Source organism: Python bivittatus, unplaced genomic scaffold (assembly GCF_059951505.1).
Source record: "Python bivittatus isolate LINGU-HERP-01145 unplaced genomic scaffold, Pbiv_v1 ctg000340_np1212, whole genome shotgun sequence".
NCBI lineage: Eukaryota > Metazoa > Chordata > Lepidosauria > Squamata > Pythonidae > Python > Python bivittatus.
In genome coordinates this window covers 2669596-2684466 of record NW_028277056.1, presented here as the reverse complement: position 1 = coordinate 2684466, position 14871 = coordinate 2669596, and positions in this window count along the sequence as shown.

The window sequence follows — 14871 nt, the reverse complement described above, 5'->3', positions numbered from 1 at the left end:
TCTCTCTCTCTCTCATTTCAAATTGGCAGGCTTACAGGCACGCGGCTGGAGGGAGAAGGGAGGAAATACACAGTATACCACTATGCTAAAGAAAAAGAAAATATAGAACGAAAAAAGGTGGGAGATGGCTGTATTAAAAGTTTAAATCAGTGAAGAATGAACTCAGTGTCCATTCATAACACCCAAACTTGGTGTGATGAGGCCAAGACACTTTCTGGGCAAACAGAAGGGATCCCAACAAATGTCAACAGTGTCAAATAAGTCAAGATGGTGGCTGTGCCCACATGATCTAAACATAAAAGGATGGGGAACGGCTTTGATCTTAATGGCTGCCATCTTAATCTTTTTAACCCCCCTCCTTGCAGACCCCCCTGAGATACAAATCAATCAAGTAAATAAATAATCATGATTCTACCCATTGAAATGCATTTCTTGATAAGTTGCAACAGGGGAGAAATTAAGATCGGTGATGGTGTCACAGCCGCTTTAACACATTCCTTTGTGCCCAGGTTGGTATTTGGCATTGAAGCATAGATAGGACTGCAAATGAACCTGCAAGCATGTGGCTGTTTGCTGGAATGAGCATTGGGAACATTGGGGAACTTCAAAAGAAGTTGGAGGTGTTCATCCAATACCAGAAGGAAGATTTCAGAACCGTACTTAGCAAAGCTGCCTTCCTCAGCCTCCCCCCGCCAATGGGTTAGACCACAAGGCCAATCATTCCTTGCTGGTGGAGAGTGGTTGGAGGATGATGGGGCCTGTGGATTGGAGAAGGCCATCAGATCAGGTGAAGCACTATTTCAAGTGCAAAGCTTTTGGGAGTAACCGTAGCACCATCTGTGTTGAAATAAAATACAATAAATGAGTTCTTGTAAGGTGTGTTAATACAATACAATACAATACAATACAATACAATACAATACAATACAATACAATACTACAATAAATGAGATAATAAAGGTGTGTGGGAACCCAAAGATTTCCCCAAGAAAAACAAAAAGGTGTGTGTGTGTGTGAATTTCCAGACAGCCCTGAGGAATCTGGGAATGTCCTCTTATCAATGCATGTTGTGTTATGGCTGGAAGGGGAAAAAAATCAGGAGATCAGGTGAAGGAGAGGAAATGTAGTCTCCTAGGAAAGGCCCCACCTGACATCTTTTTCAGGAGCCCTCCCCGGTGCAATACTTTATGGCAGGCTGCATGTCATGGCTAATCGCCCCGAAGCGATGCCCGCCCCTGCTTTTGTCTCCGAGAGATTTGCCCATCACTGGAATTGACAAAGGAGCCTCCTCTGCCTCCCCTTGCTGGGTGTCACTTTCTGGTAGACCTGCTGTAATACTAATCACTTTTCCAGCATGGCAATTAGATTTGTTGTGTCTCCTACCAGCAGACAGATTTAATATCCTCTGTTACTCTGCACTGCTGGATGTCATCTTCATTAAAGCAGATGTCTTCCGTGGGAAGGAAGTGGGATTGTAATTACCCCAATATTTAAGGTTGTTTCCCGAGGCTGTTGAGGTCTTTCCTACTTGTGGGTGTGGGTTGTGCTCCCTGGTTTCCCTAAGCACAGCTAGTGCTATCTTCCTGGCAAGGCCAACGGAGAGGTCTTTGGTCGCCAGAAAATATGTTATTCCGGGCATTGTAAATGTTATTTCAGAGATGTATAACTTGCCCATCCCTGCTTGTGCTATTGCATTCTGGACCAGCTGAAGCTTCTGAGTGGTCTTCAAGGGCAGTTCGAGGTACAGCACATTGTAACAGTCCATCCACAAGATGACCAAGGCATGATTGTAAGGAATTTCTCAATCCAGCTGAACCTGAGCAAAGGCCTTCCTGGCCACCTGCTTCTTGAAGAGCAGCTGAAAGTCCAGGAAGACCCCCAGATTGCACCCCAGTCCCAAGAAGGACCTTTCAGCCCATTCAGGACCAAAGGTGGAAGATCTCCAGAATGGGAGGACGAAGCACCCACGACTCACTCGGGTTGAGTCAGAGCCTGTTCCTCCCCATCCAGACCCCATCCAGCCTCCAGACCAGTGTTTCTCCACCTTGGCCACTGGAAGATGTGTGAACTTCAACTCCCAGAATTCCGCAGCCAGCCATGCTGGCTGCGGAATTCTGGGAGTTGAAGTCCACACATCTTCCAGTGGCCAAGATGGAGAAACACTGCTCCAGACACAATTTTGAGAACATCACCTGGCCAGCCAGAGGTCAAGAAGCACATGATACCTGACCTCCAACCAATGAATGACCACCCCACAGCCTCGTTTAGGCAAACATCAAGCCTTGAGGCACCCCGAAAACCAGAGGCTTCAATACTAGGTCCAGATCTTACCCAGCCAGTGGGCTCACAGTCAATCTGAACTTGGTAAGATGGTGAGCAAGGGGGAAATAGAGCACATTTGCAACTGCTCTGGATCAGATGCTGTTTCGTGCAACTGCTTTCCCAGACCCTAAAAGTCAAGCTGTGTGCAAGGGTGGGAGAAGTTGCACCAATTTGGCCCCCCAATCAGAGGCACAGGAAAAGCCAACTCACACGAGCTCAATTGGAAACCACTTGGCCTGAAATAAATTTGTGTCCAAAAGCACTTTTCTTACGGACACCTGCGTAGGGCAACCTGTGTTTTCTCCTGACGTTTTTTTAAAAAATAAAATGTTGAAAATTTAATAAAAGGTTCTATTTTTGATAAAGCAGAACAATAATTGAATGCAAGTAACAGCAATGAGAAGAGATTGAGATATATTTGCCTTCCTAATTGCTGGTGCAGGGTCCACGGGGATCTGGATGCCTGGTTTAAAATAGGGCAAACCAGGCATTGCGCTGACTAACAATTATTGATAGCTTATTCAAATACCCTCCCCCCTGAATCTATCCGAGCCTTTTTCCAAACCAGGCCAATCATCCCCTTACAGGAATAAATTTCATTTGCTAGATGAGTACGAGTCATTTTCCTGTGCCTCTCCTGAGTCACATTCAAAAATAGACTGTTTAAATATAGGTAGATGGGAAGGAAAACGCCCTGAGCCAAGAGCTGAGATGAAATACAGTTTTCTAAGCCACGTCTCCCTCTTTGCTTCTGTCTGTCCTTCTGCAGGAGGCTTGGTTGAGGGCCTCGAGGAAATTGGCTAAGAAGAGAGGGGGCTGGCTTTGGGGAACATGACTACCTCAGCTAAAGGGCCAGGAGCTCTAATCCTACGGCGTGCTAAGCTTGGCCGTTTTAATTTCAATTTCTTGTGGCTTAGCTTGTTGCAGAACCCTATCCCACTGGACCTGCTCACCATTCCATGGATTGTGTGAATCCAGAAACTGGGTTAACTCAGCAGTCAAGCAAAGGGTGTTGGGCAAACCCACCAAAGATTAGTCGAGGAAGGTCTGGGCTCTGGGTTAGAAAGTACATTCAGGACATTGGAGAGCGCAGAACAGAAGCAAAAATCTGCCTCGCTTAATTGAAGAGCTGTTGTTTCCCCCTTGGTTTGCGCTCCCCTGAAGCCTTGGGAAACTTGAAGAGCCAAGGGTTTCCTTAAATTTAAAGAATAATAAGAGTCACCCATTGGGGGAAGATGGGCGGCGTACAAATTTAATAATAAATAAATAAATAAATTTAGCCCTGATTGCTGATGACTCTGGACTTAAAAGACCAGCTAACCAAGCCTGAGATCCTAATCTGGCTGGAAAAGGATGGACATTATAGCAGAGTTCGAACTGTACTTTCAGAAGATGCTCTCGGAAGATGCTCTCTTTGTTTTCCAACATACCAGGCTAGGTGAGAATAGGGTCAGGAAGTTTCTAGTGTAGGATGTGGTGTAAATGTATTAGGCCATAATAAGGTTTATTGGGGGATACTTGAAGATGGCCTCTGTATTGTTAACCTGGGTTTAATGTTTAATGTATTATGTGACGCCAACCCCCGAGTCCTTGGTAGAGCCCTGCTGGATTCCTGCTCCTGAGAACGTGGACACCTGCTTGCATGGAGATTGTTGTGGGTTGAAGGCTGGGAAATCTGCATTAAGAGCTGCGTTAATTAGGGCTGGCCAGTGTTTCTTTGCTTGGTACCTTCCAGTGGCATGGACTTCAATTCCCACAATTCCTCAGCCAGCACAACCATTGCTGAGAATTCTGGGAGTTGAAGTTCACACATCTGGAATTTGCCAAGTTAGGAAACCCATGGGGTATGCAATTCTCAGCTTGAGCGATCTGTGGAAGGCAACTTCTCCTCCCTTGCAACGGTGGGGCACAGGTTTTTTAGGCTCCTCCTGGTGATCACTTCTAGAGGACACAACACAGCAGTAATGCCTAAAATTGGCAGTAGAGCGAACCAGATGAAGCCAGCAGTAGCAACGTTCAAAGCTGTTGGTGCCATGATTTGCTGACTGTGTCAGACAACACACTAACCAGTTTGGGCCAAGGCCAGCAGCTGCATTCACCCGACATCCTAAAGCCAGTTAGTGTTTACCTTACCTTGCTTATATTTTCTATGGCTTCTATGCTGTCTGGGGAAGTCTGGGAGTTGAAGTCCACATATCTTAAAGCTGCCAAGGTTGACAAACTCTGGCTTAGCGTATAATGCAATCCAACCAATTCAGTTCAGTGTCTCCATTTGTGCCAAACACCGAACTCGAATTAATCCGTTTTCTGTGCTTGTGCAATCCACAGAATCATAAACTAACCCAACAGGCCAGGTTTGCATAAGATGCTCAGCTGCAGAAACACATACCCAGGATCAACAGCAACCACCTTCAGTAGGTAAAGGGTGCTGCTAGGCTTTTAACGATGTGGGTTAACCCAGCCAATATATGATGCAAATCCAGAAGATAGGTTAATTCAAGAGGCAAGCTAAATGCGTTTGGCCAGCCCAACCTTTTTATTAACCCCAGCAGAAACGGCCTCCTTCATCCGGGGCCTGCTGTGCCCGCTCTCATTCTCCCATCCTTAATCTTTGCCAGCAGGGCGCACGCTTTATGGAAAGACATTCTAAAAGCCTTGTGCATAAGCTATGAGGGAAGCCAAATGAGGCTCTTGCTGTGAACAATGACAGACAGTAATTAAAAGTTCTGGGTTTTTAAGGGAGTGTGGAGCTAACCCTTTCCTGAATGGGTTTTTCTGCAACGGAGATTGGAAATCAGGGAAGAGTTTTGATCCAGTCAAGCGACCCAAATGAAGCGATGGGAGGCATCTCCAGGCGACAGATGGGGAATGTTCTTCCAAAAGATGTCTTGATGTAAAACTGCACAGAAGGATGCTTGGACTGCTAAGGGCACCTGGGATTCAAGCTGGCTTGTTCCTCACTTGCGGGGCCCACCTTCAGAGACGCAAGCATCTTTGGGCTCTCCTGGGGCTTGGTGTCCAGACCTCTTATGATCGTGGATGCTGTGATCTGAGCTCTTCCAATGCAGTGACACTGGGGCTGACTATAATGGAATTTGGCCTCCTGCGACCTGGATTCAGTGCTTGTCTCAACGCAGTCCTTAAATTGCCTTGGTCTCTAATTCATTTAAGGCCTCTCTGCCCACCTGTCAGCATAACATTCCTGGAGCAGTTTAAGACCTCCCTTGAAGACAACTCCAATGCAAGAGCAATAAAACAGCAGTACACTGAATTAGAGAAGCAACATCGTATTACTCCAAGCCTCTTCTTGTGTTGCTTGCCAGATGCTGGTCACCATCTCCAGATCATCTTCAGAGTTTTCATTAGGGGTGAGAGGATAACCCCCACATTAAACTATTTGGATGGGAGTGTCTGGGACTTCCACCCCATCAATGCTGCATTAGATGGGGGGATGATGAAAAGCAACTGGTTGGGGAAAGACCCGGGCCACCACATTCTACACCAGAAGCAGTTTCTGCATGGTCTGCAGGGGCAGTCCGATTGCAGTAGTCCAGGCGGGTGGTGGTGACGGTGTGGGTCACTGTGGTCAGGTCCTCCAGCATCAGATAGGATTGCAATGGGCGCACCTGCTGCAGCTGGGCAAGGCTCTTCTAGCATGGCCTTACTGCTATTCCAACAGGATTTGGGAGGCTTGAAGGAGACCTAAACTGCAAAGCTGCTCTTTCACAGGTCATGCCTGCCCATCCCGAGGCAATGCTGGTGTTGATGGAGGACCCCAATGTACAAACAGGAACTCTGCCCTTTCTCAACAGGTTCTAACAGCTGCCAGGACATTCACAGCGTCTCCCTCTGGCCTGGGATGGCAAAGTAAATTTGGATATGATCAGGATGCTGAAGATAGCTCACTTCAAACTACTCAAACAAACTGATGACCTCCTCTAGCAACTTCATATAGATGATAAAGAGCAGGACAGAGAAGACCAAGCCCTTGGTTACCTCACATACCCGAGGCCATCAGGCCCACCTCTCCTCTCCCAGGACCATCAGGTGAAACCACCCACTAAGGAAGGAGCAGGACTGCTGCCAGACAAGGCCTCCAACCCCCAACCCCCGTGGGTGGTCCAGTAAGATACTACGGTTGATAGTATCAAAGGCTGTTGAGAAGTCCCGAGGGAGACAACGGGTGTACTGTCCCCCTCCAAGTCCTGACACAGGTCATCCAAGAGAGTGACCCACGCCATGTTGTTGTTGTTTAGTCGTTAAGTCGTGTCCGACTCTTCGTGACCCCATGAACCATATTGCGCCAGGCCTTCCTGTCCTTCACTGCCTCCCTGAGTTTGCTCAGTTTCATGCTCATTGCTTCAGTGATGCTATCTAACCATCTCATCCTCTGCCGTCCTCTTCTCCTTTTGCCTTCAATCTTTCCCAGCATCAGGGTCTTCTCCAAAGAGTCCTCTCTTCGCATTAGGTGACCAAAATATCTGAGCTTGAGCTTCATTATCGATCCTTCCAATGAGCAATCAGGGTTGATTTCCTTTAAGATTGACTGGTTTGACCTCCTAGCAGTCCAGGGGACTCTCAAGAGTCTTCTCCAGCACCACAGTTCAAAGGCATCAATTCTTTGGCGCTCAGCCTTCTTTATGGTCCAGCTCTCACAGCCATACATTACTACTGGAAAAACCATAGCTTTGACTATGCGGATCTTTGTCGGCAAGGTGACGTCTCTGCTTTTTAATATGCTATCCAGGCTTGCCATAGCTTTCCTCCCAAGGAGCAAGCGTCTTTTAATTTCATGGCTGCAGTCTCCGTCTGCGGTGATCTTGGAGCCCAAATAAATGAAGTCTGTTACTGCTTCCATTTCTACCCCTTCTATTTGCCAGGAATTGATGGGTCCAGATGCCATGATCTTAGTTTTTTTAATGTTGAGTTTCAAGCCAGCTTTTGCACTCTCCTCTTTCACCCTCATCAAGAGGCTCTTTAGTTCTTCTTCACTTTCTGCCATTAGGGTGGTATCGTCCGCATATCTGAGGTTGTTGATGATTCTCCCTGCAATCTTAATTCCGGCTTGTGATTCTTCCAGCCTGGCATTTCTCATGATGTACTCTGCATATAGGTTAAATAAGCAGGGTGACAGTATACAGCCTTGTCGTACACCTTTCCCTATTTTGAACCAATCGGTTGTTCCATGACCGGTTCTAACTGTTGCTTCTTGGCCCGCATACAGATTTCTCAGGAGACAGGTAAGGTGGTCTGGTACTCCCATCTCTTTAAGAATTTGCCACAGTTTGTTGTGATCCACACAATCTCTATCCCATATTCAGGCCTCAACCCCTGATTGAAAAGGGTTCAAATAATAATCTGCTTCTGGAAGGAAGGAAGGAAGGAAGGAAGGAAGGAAGGAAGGAAGGAAGGAAGGAAGGAAGGAAGGAAGGAAGGAAGGAAGGAAGGAAGGAAGGAAAAACCACGCAAACCTTAATCCAACATCTCTGAGTTTATCTGTCAAATTGCAGACTTTATAACCACAGCAAACCCCCTCTCTGTACTCTCCTTGTTGCAAGAGAGGGCATTAATGTCAGTTTAGAAATGCTGATGCCAGAAATCCCTTTAAGCATGCCAAACGTTTTCCCCCATCTCCAGCATGGGACTGAAATGAAACTAAATACCAGTAAATCAGATTCATTGCATGCGAGCTAAACTAAGTAACTGCTGAATGCTGACACTCTGAAAGCAAAGGAGAGCTGGACAGGGGCCACAAGAACACTCTGGACCTTGAGGGACGGTGCCCTCCCCACCCATGAGAGCCAGAGCTGGGTATTGGAGGTGTCCAGTGACTGCTGTGGTACGATACGTTTCACTTGTTCTCCTAATGAACTCATTTTGGGGCGTGCTCAATCAATCCGTTCCTCTGCGAACTGAACAGGCTGGGTTCACACAAAACCCTCAGCCGCTAAGCCACAAGCAAAATGACTTAGTACGTTGTGCAGCTGTGCAGTCTTTAGTTGATCTTGTTAGGATGTTGTGTGAAATGAACCAAAGGTCAGACAAGTGGGCATCACCAAAACAGTGGATGATACAGACTGTCTCTCCTCCCTAAAAGAAGGGAGGGGAGTCTCCCTCCATCTGCATGGAAAAAGTGGGAGCAACCAGAGAAAAGATATGCCCCCCCCCCCAAATTGCCTATGTATAAAGTTCTCAGTAGCACACTTGCTAGAATTCTTACATTACAACCTTTACCTCTGTTCTAATATATATTGTTAATCAGAGCTCTTGGAGTCTCATTCATGATTTTAGAAGTTTCCAACCCAGTCTGCAAGAAGGGAGCTCTGATATAAATGGCAGCTTTGTGAGATGGTAGCAGAAGGATTGTCAATTGTGTATTTAGGAAGGGGTATAAAGCAAATATTTTGCCTGCTGAGGACGGGGCAGTGGGCGAAGATAAAGATGTAGGAGAACTTTATTAACTTCAGATTGACCAAGGCCTTGGCAGCCAAGTCTTCCCCTGCTCCTTGAGTGTACTTCATACTGGTATGGACATTTTTGTTTTTAATTTGATCCCAAACTCATCTGCCTTTCCCAAGACTCCAGGTTTATTAGAGATCTCAGGTGTTGCTAGCAGATACAACAAGGGGCAGGAGCCCCTGAGATGCTCTCCAAAAAGGAAGAGATTTGGGTGAGAATCACCATCTAGCTGACCTTGGTTGAGCTGGAAGAAGGCTAAGCAGGGTCAGATCTGGTTAGGATTGAAAGAGAGACCACCAGGGTGGTAGCCTAGCCTAGGAGATTGAAAAAAACTCCCACCGTAATTAGTTGCAAACCATCTCCATGTTGTTGGAGATTCATAGGTCCTACCTTGGGTTTGATGGGCCTTCAAGACAGCTAAGAGCACAAAGTAAAATATAAATAGCCTCAATTTAGTAAAAAACTGCTGGAAATACTGTTAGCTCAACTCACAAGCCTGGTTGAAGAAAAAACAGAAGAGAGGGCCCAGTGGCATTCCTGAAGGATTGCATTCCATCGATTGGGGTGATTCAGGGGGATGTTCTCCCACAGACCCCACAAATAGGTCTCCAAAGAAGGAGCCTCTTTAAGAAGCCTGGCCTAATAACCTTTCAGAACTGTCCTCTGAGTCTTCTCCTTGTGACTTCCTAGGCATTGCCATGTAGCATTCTGGAAGTTGAAGTCCACACATCTTCAAGCTGCCAAGGTTGAGGAACACTGATGGATAAGAACATTTAGATAAAAATGAATTCTGGTGCAGTCAGTGCATCAGATCCCATCAAAGAGTTTGGTTATGGGGTAGAGTTTTAGCAGTGCCAACGTGTGCATCAATATTATGATCCATAAATAATATTTTGGGTTCTTTCTTGTTTGTTTTAAAGAATTTATATGGCCACTCAACTGGAACGTGGCGTCTCTGGGCAACAAAGCAAAGAAAACCAAACAAAGAACTCCCAATTCCAATTTAAAATCAATCATTAATAGGCAACTGGGGCTCACATTCCCACCCCACTCCCCCCAGATGGGAATCTGACTCACCTTGGCCCCCTTTGCTGGGATTGCCTCACATGATATGTAAGTAGGACTCAAGGTATGGAGTCAAGGCAAAGGAGCTGCATGAAATGGGCCAAACACCCATCATTTGAGTTTGATTTTAGAAAGAGTGTCAGTGATTTAAAATTTGGGGGAACCAGTCCCACAGTTTAACGGAGCATAAATGCAGAGGGGGGAATCAGTTTATCCCCAGGACGTGGATTGTTCCTTTCCCAGCATGAAGCTTTCATTGGGCAATGGTGGGGCCTCCTTCTCAACATTTTCAGGATGGACAGGGAACGTCCTTAATTTTAATTGTATATTTATTTATTTATTTATTGTTTTTAATGAGTTGTGAGCCACCCAGAGTCCCCCATTGGGGGAGATGGGTGGGGACAAATTTAACAAATAAATAAATAAGCAAAAAACAACCTTCTCCTTTTATAATCCCCTGTCTTCTCTCACATCTTCAGACTGCCTATCCCCTGTCTTCATGGGTTTCCCACCTCCACTCTCAGAGGCAGGGTTCACACAACATGCTAAACCCAGGTTAAACAAACCCAATTGCTGTGCTCATATAACAGGCGGTGCCTAATCAAATCAAGCATCGTGTCGCGGACGGGGACGGGGTGGCGAAAGAGATGCGGGGCGGGCGCCTTCCTCAATATCCTTAATGACAAACTGCTCAGGCAAGTTTTCACCTTGTTTAGGGTACCGGGCAAACCCAGCTGTGGAAAATGCAAACTAGAGGGAAAGATGAGCAATGAATGAATGGATGGATGGATGGATTTATAGGGCTGACCCAAAGAATGGGACTCTGAGTGACATGCAGTAGATGCCAGCCAGAACGAAAAATGAGCATGCAATGTTAAAAAAGAACCACCCGATACCTAAAATATAAAAATCTGCACAACACCCTCGAAATGGTTAATGGTGCTCTAAATCAGTGTTTCTCAACCTTGGCCACTTTAAGATGGGTGGACTTCAACTCCCAGAATTCCCCAGCCAGCCATGCTGGCTGGGGAATTCTGGGAGTTGAAGTCCACTCATCTTAAAGTGGCCAAGGTTGAGAAACACTGCTCTAAATAATAGGGGGTGTCTTCCCTTTTCCAGACAACCAGAGGCTAAACTAGCAGAAGAAAAGAATCCAGGGGAAAGTTAAGAGGCCTTTGTGATTTTCTGCACGAACCACATTCATCCAAACTTCTCGAAAACTTGGGAAACGTTTGCGCCAAGATGCCGCTGCAAGATCTAATCACCCTGAGATATTTATTTACCTCCCTGATTTATGTATTCACCCAGAAGATGGACATTTTTAATGATAATAGCTACCTTCGCAGAGATATTGTTAAGGATGAATGAGTTGCTAAACGACGATGCGGTAAAAGTTCGCTTGATGCTCCAATACTGAGTCAACGTGTTTTATTTTTTGCAGCATCGGGAAGGCATCTTGGGGGGGGGGGCTGCTTTGATCCCTAATTTAAAACAAAACATAAACTCACACTAATCGGCTCCTGGGCAAGAAAAGCCAGCTTCGAATCTGAGGTTTGTCATTTTTCAAAACTGGAGACGTTCACTTGCGGGCCTGTGAAATTCAGCGAGAGTTCAAAAAGGCAAATCTCCGAATTAAGGCTCCTTCAATTAGGTTTATATTCAGGAATCAGAAGGAGCTTGGGGCACCTTTGCAGCCCAATAAATCTTATAAGTAACAGCTTTACGTCTTTAAATCAAAAATGAATAATATCTGTGCTACCAGACTCCTCCTGATTTGGGCTTTCCGACTACAATAACCATATCCAGCAGGATGTCTCTCTTCCTCATTCGGCAGAGGCACGCACTGCCATTATACGGACCCAGATCAGGGGAGACCGTTCAAAGCCAGTTCTCCATCTTCTCTTGGAACGCGGCTCTCTAAAAGGACATCTATCAAATCTGGATTGCCACATTGCACAGCCCACTAGATGGCAGCAGAGAGATACAGAAACCATCACTCACTCCTGCCCTCTTCTGCTCACCTGGAGCTTTGCAGCCCAGCTGGGCAGTGATACTGGAAGGAAATTTGCACTGAATTCGGAGGGTGCACAATGTCTCTTTCGTGCTGAAAGGGTGAGGCGGGCTGCGTTTCGCCCGGTGACCACCCTTCTCTGCACCCGTTCTGGCTTTGGCTCTAAAGGCTTCCCCAATTTGATGTTGTTCCCACGTGTGGGGTGGCTAGTCCAAGGATTCTGGGAGTTGTAACCCCCAAAATCGGGGGGGGCATGTGGGGGGAGACAAGTCGTGCCAGAAACCCCATCAGCTTCTTTCTCAGCCTGCCAATACCAAAATGTTCCCCTCACTTTAACAAAAAAAATAAATAGAACAGGCTTGTAGAACATAAACTATTAAGGCTTACAATATTTGTTAGCGGACATGCAACAATAATTATTACTGAATAAGTGACAAAAGCTTATGCCTTTTAATAAAAGGTGTTCATCGGAAAAGGTGCCCCCAGGCCCCTTCTGAATTTTTGCCGCCGTAGATGAATCCACCTCTCGTCTTGTTGACCGCAAAGCGTGGAGCCCCTTCCCCCCGGGTCCTGCCCAATAAGACCCCGAAGACGAGAACGGGCTGCTCCTCCTCTTACTGAAGCGCCTCAAGAAAAAGGACTCCGTCTCGCTAAAGGGAGAGGAGCCCAAGCAAACTTTTACATCTCTTTTGATACTTGTTGGGGAAAAAGGGAATAAACACAATTGGTTACATTGAGATAAGAACATAGGTATAATGAGTTGCAATGTTGCACAGACGCACCCGATTCCATGTTCCATATGAACATCCCATAATAAGCTTAGCACGTTCTATGTTTTCTAAAATGCCCACCTTCGGGGGGGGGGTGTTTTGCTATGCTAATTAAGCGACGGTTGCCTCTCGGTCAAGCCTCCCGTTCTCTGCATCCCTAACGCCCCCTTTACCTCTGATATTCCTCTTTTATGCCCAGCCAGCTGCAGCGTTTACCTGATTCAAGCTTACAAATCTCATCTTCCAACCACAAGGTCTTGTTGCTGCTCTCAGTCTTGCAATAGCAACGGGACTGTATATTTCATGCTCCTTGCTGTGACTTTAGAGATGCTGTAAGCACCAGTTTTGCGGCCCCTGAACAGAGACATTGTCCGAATCGTGCCGTTAAGGAGCAAAGAACATCACCACCAAAACAAGGGTTTTTGCACTCGGAGCCCTCTGGAGTTATTTTAAAAAAAACTCTGTGTAAGCCCTTGAATGAATGAATGAATGAATGAATGAATGAATGAATGAATATTTTGCTTTTTGCGTCGCCACCAGCAACAATGTGTTGTTGTTATACCACCTTTTTAATAGACCACTCAAGGTGGCAAACGTACTTCATACTCCTTCCTCCTCCTATTTCCCCACAACCACAACCCTGTGAGGTGGGTTGGGCTGAGAGGGAGGGACGGGCTCAAAATGCTGCTAGACCAGGAGAAACTTGGAGTTTCTGCCGTTCACTTAAATCTTAGCATTTGGTGAGTTAGGAGTGAGAAGGATGGAAAGAAGCAGCCCTTGGGGAAAAAATGAAATCCAGCTGCAGTTACTTAAAATACATGATTTACATCCAGGCATTAGTTGCTGTGATTGCCTGACAGTTCGGTTCTGGCTGACTGATTCATGTCGCAATGTTCTTTTTCTGGTGGATGAAGGTGGATGAAAGCGGAAAAAACTTTTCAAGGGTGGGTGTGTGCGGAGGGAATAAGGGAATCCCTTTCTCCCTTTCTCCCAAAGCCAACGGCGCCTTTGAAAAGCAAGCTGGCACGGGCTGAACTTTTTCCAGGAGGCTTCTTCAACCTGGTGCCCTTTGCATGGCTCGGAACTCCAACTCGGAGTTCCCAGTCTGTCTGAACCCAAAGCGCTTCATGGATAGTCCGCGTGGGTGGGTGAGTTTGTGTGGGTCTTCAGCTACGAACCATATAGCCAAATAACCAGAGAATGCCAGTTATGCCTCAGCTTGGGGGACTCTTCTGCACGTCAGGCATTACGTTGCCCAAGGTAAATGCGGTGGCTGTTTGCAACAGCAGGAGGGGTGTTGATTTATTACATAGCCAACTTCCTATCCTAGTTTTTCCCCAACTGCAAGCAGCTCTGATCCCAGAATAAAGCACGCACGGGGAAGGAAAAAGCCTCAAGGAAATAAGCAGGAAATTAATCAAAGGACCAGTGAAGCCGAGCACAAACCAATTCAACGCACCAGACTTTACTGTTTTGGAAAAGTAAGGTTTCTGGTTCCAGGCAGGTGGTCGTCAAGCAAGTGGCGGGGGGTTCCGCCGTCTTTGCTTCAGCAGCGCTGACTTGCAGGCACACCGGGCCCGGATGGCAGCCTTTCCAGAAGAATATTAATTTTTAAGAAACGAGGAGAAGGTGGCACCGTGCAGCTGTCAAGTTTGAAGAACTGAAACAATTCTCTGCTCTCTTGATAATAATCAAGATTTCTGATGAATAACAGGAAGGGGATCTCTTCTGCTGCACAGAGAGAACAGAGGCTCATAAATATATCTTTATCCACCCCCAGAAAAGAGTGGGGTGGGGTGGGGGGAGCAGGGAATGAGAGAGATAAAAAATCAGCTATTAACGGGACCTGTCCCAGCTTCTCCGTTGGATTAAATCATGGAGCGCAGCCACGAAATCAGGCCTTCTGCTCACACGTGTCTCTGTGCTCAATCTTGATTTACGACCTGGAAAATTACATTTTAATTTTGGACAGAGACATTTGTCGATGTGCTTGGCTTTCCATCTGCTTCACCATCAGCTGAGGGGAAAAAAGATTTCCCCCCCCTTTTTTTTTAATGGATCTGTAGAGAGGCCAGAATCGTTTCAGACGGAGTCGCTCCAGGCTCCTTTTGGAGCGTGGAAATGCCCCTAGCTGTGGAGCAACTGGGATCCACGGTGGCATTCAGACAACACGTGTAACCAGGTCAGTTGAGGACCAAATTGTTGGAGTCTAGCAGGCTAAACCTGCTGGGCTTTAACCTTGGT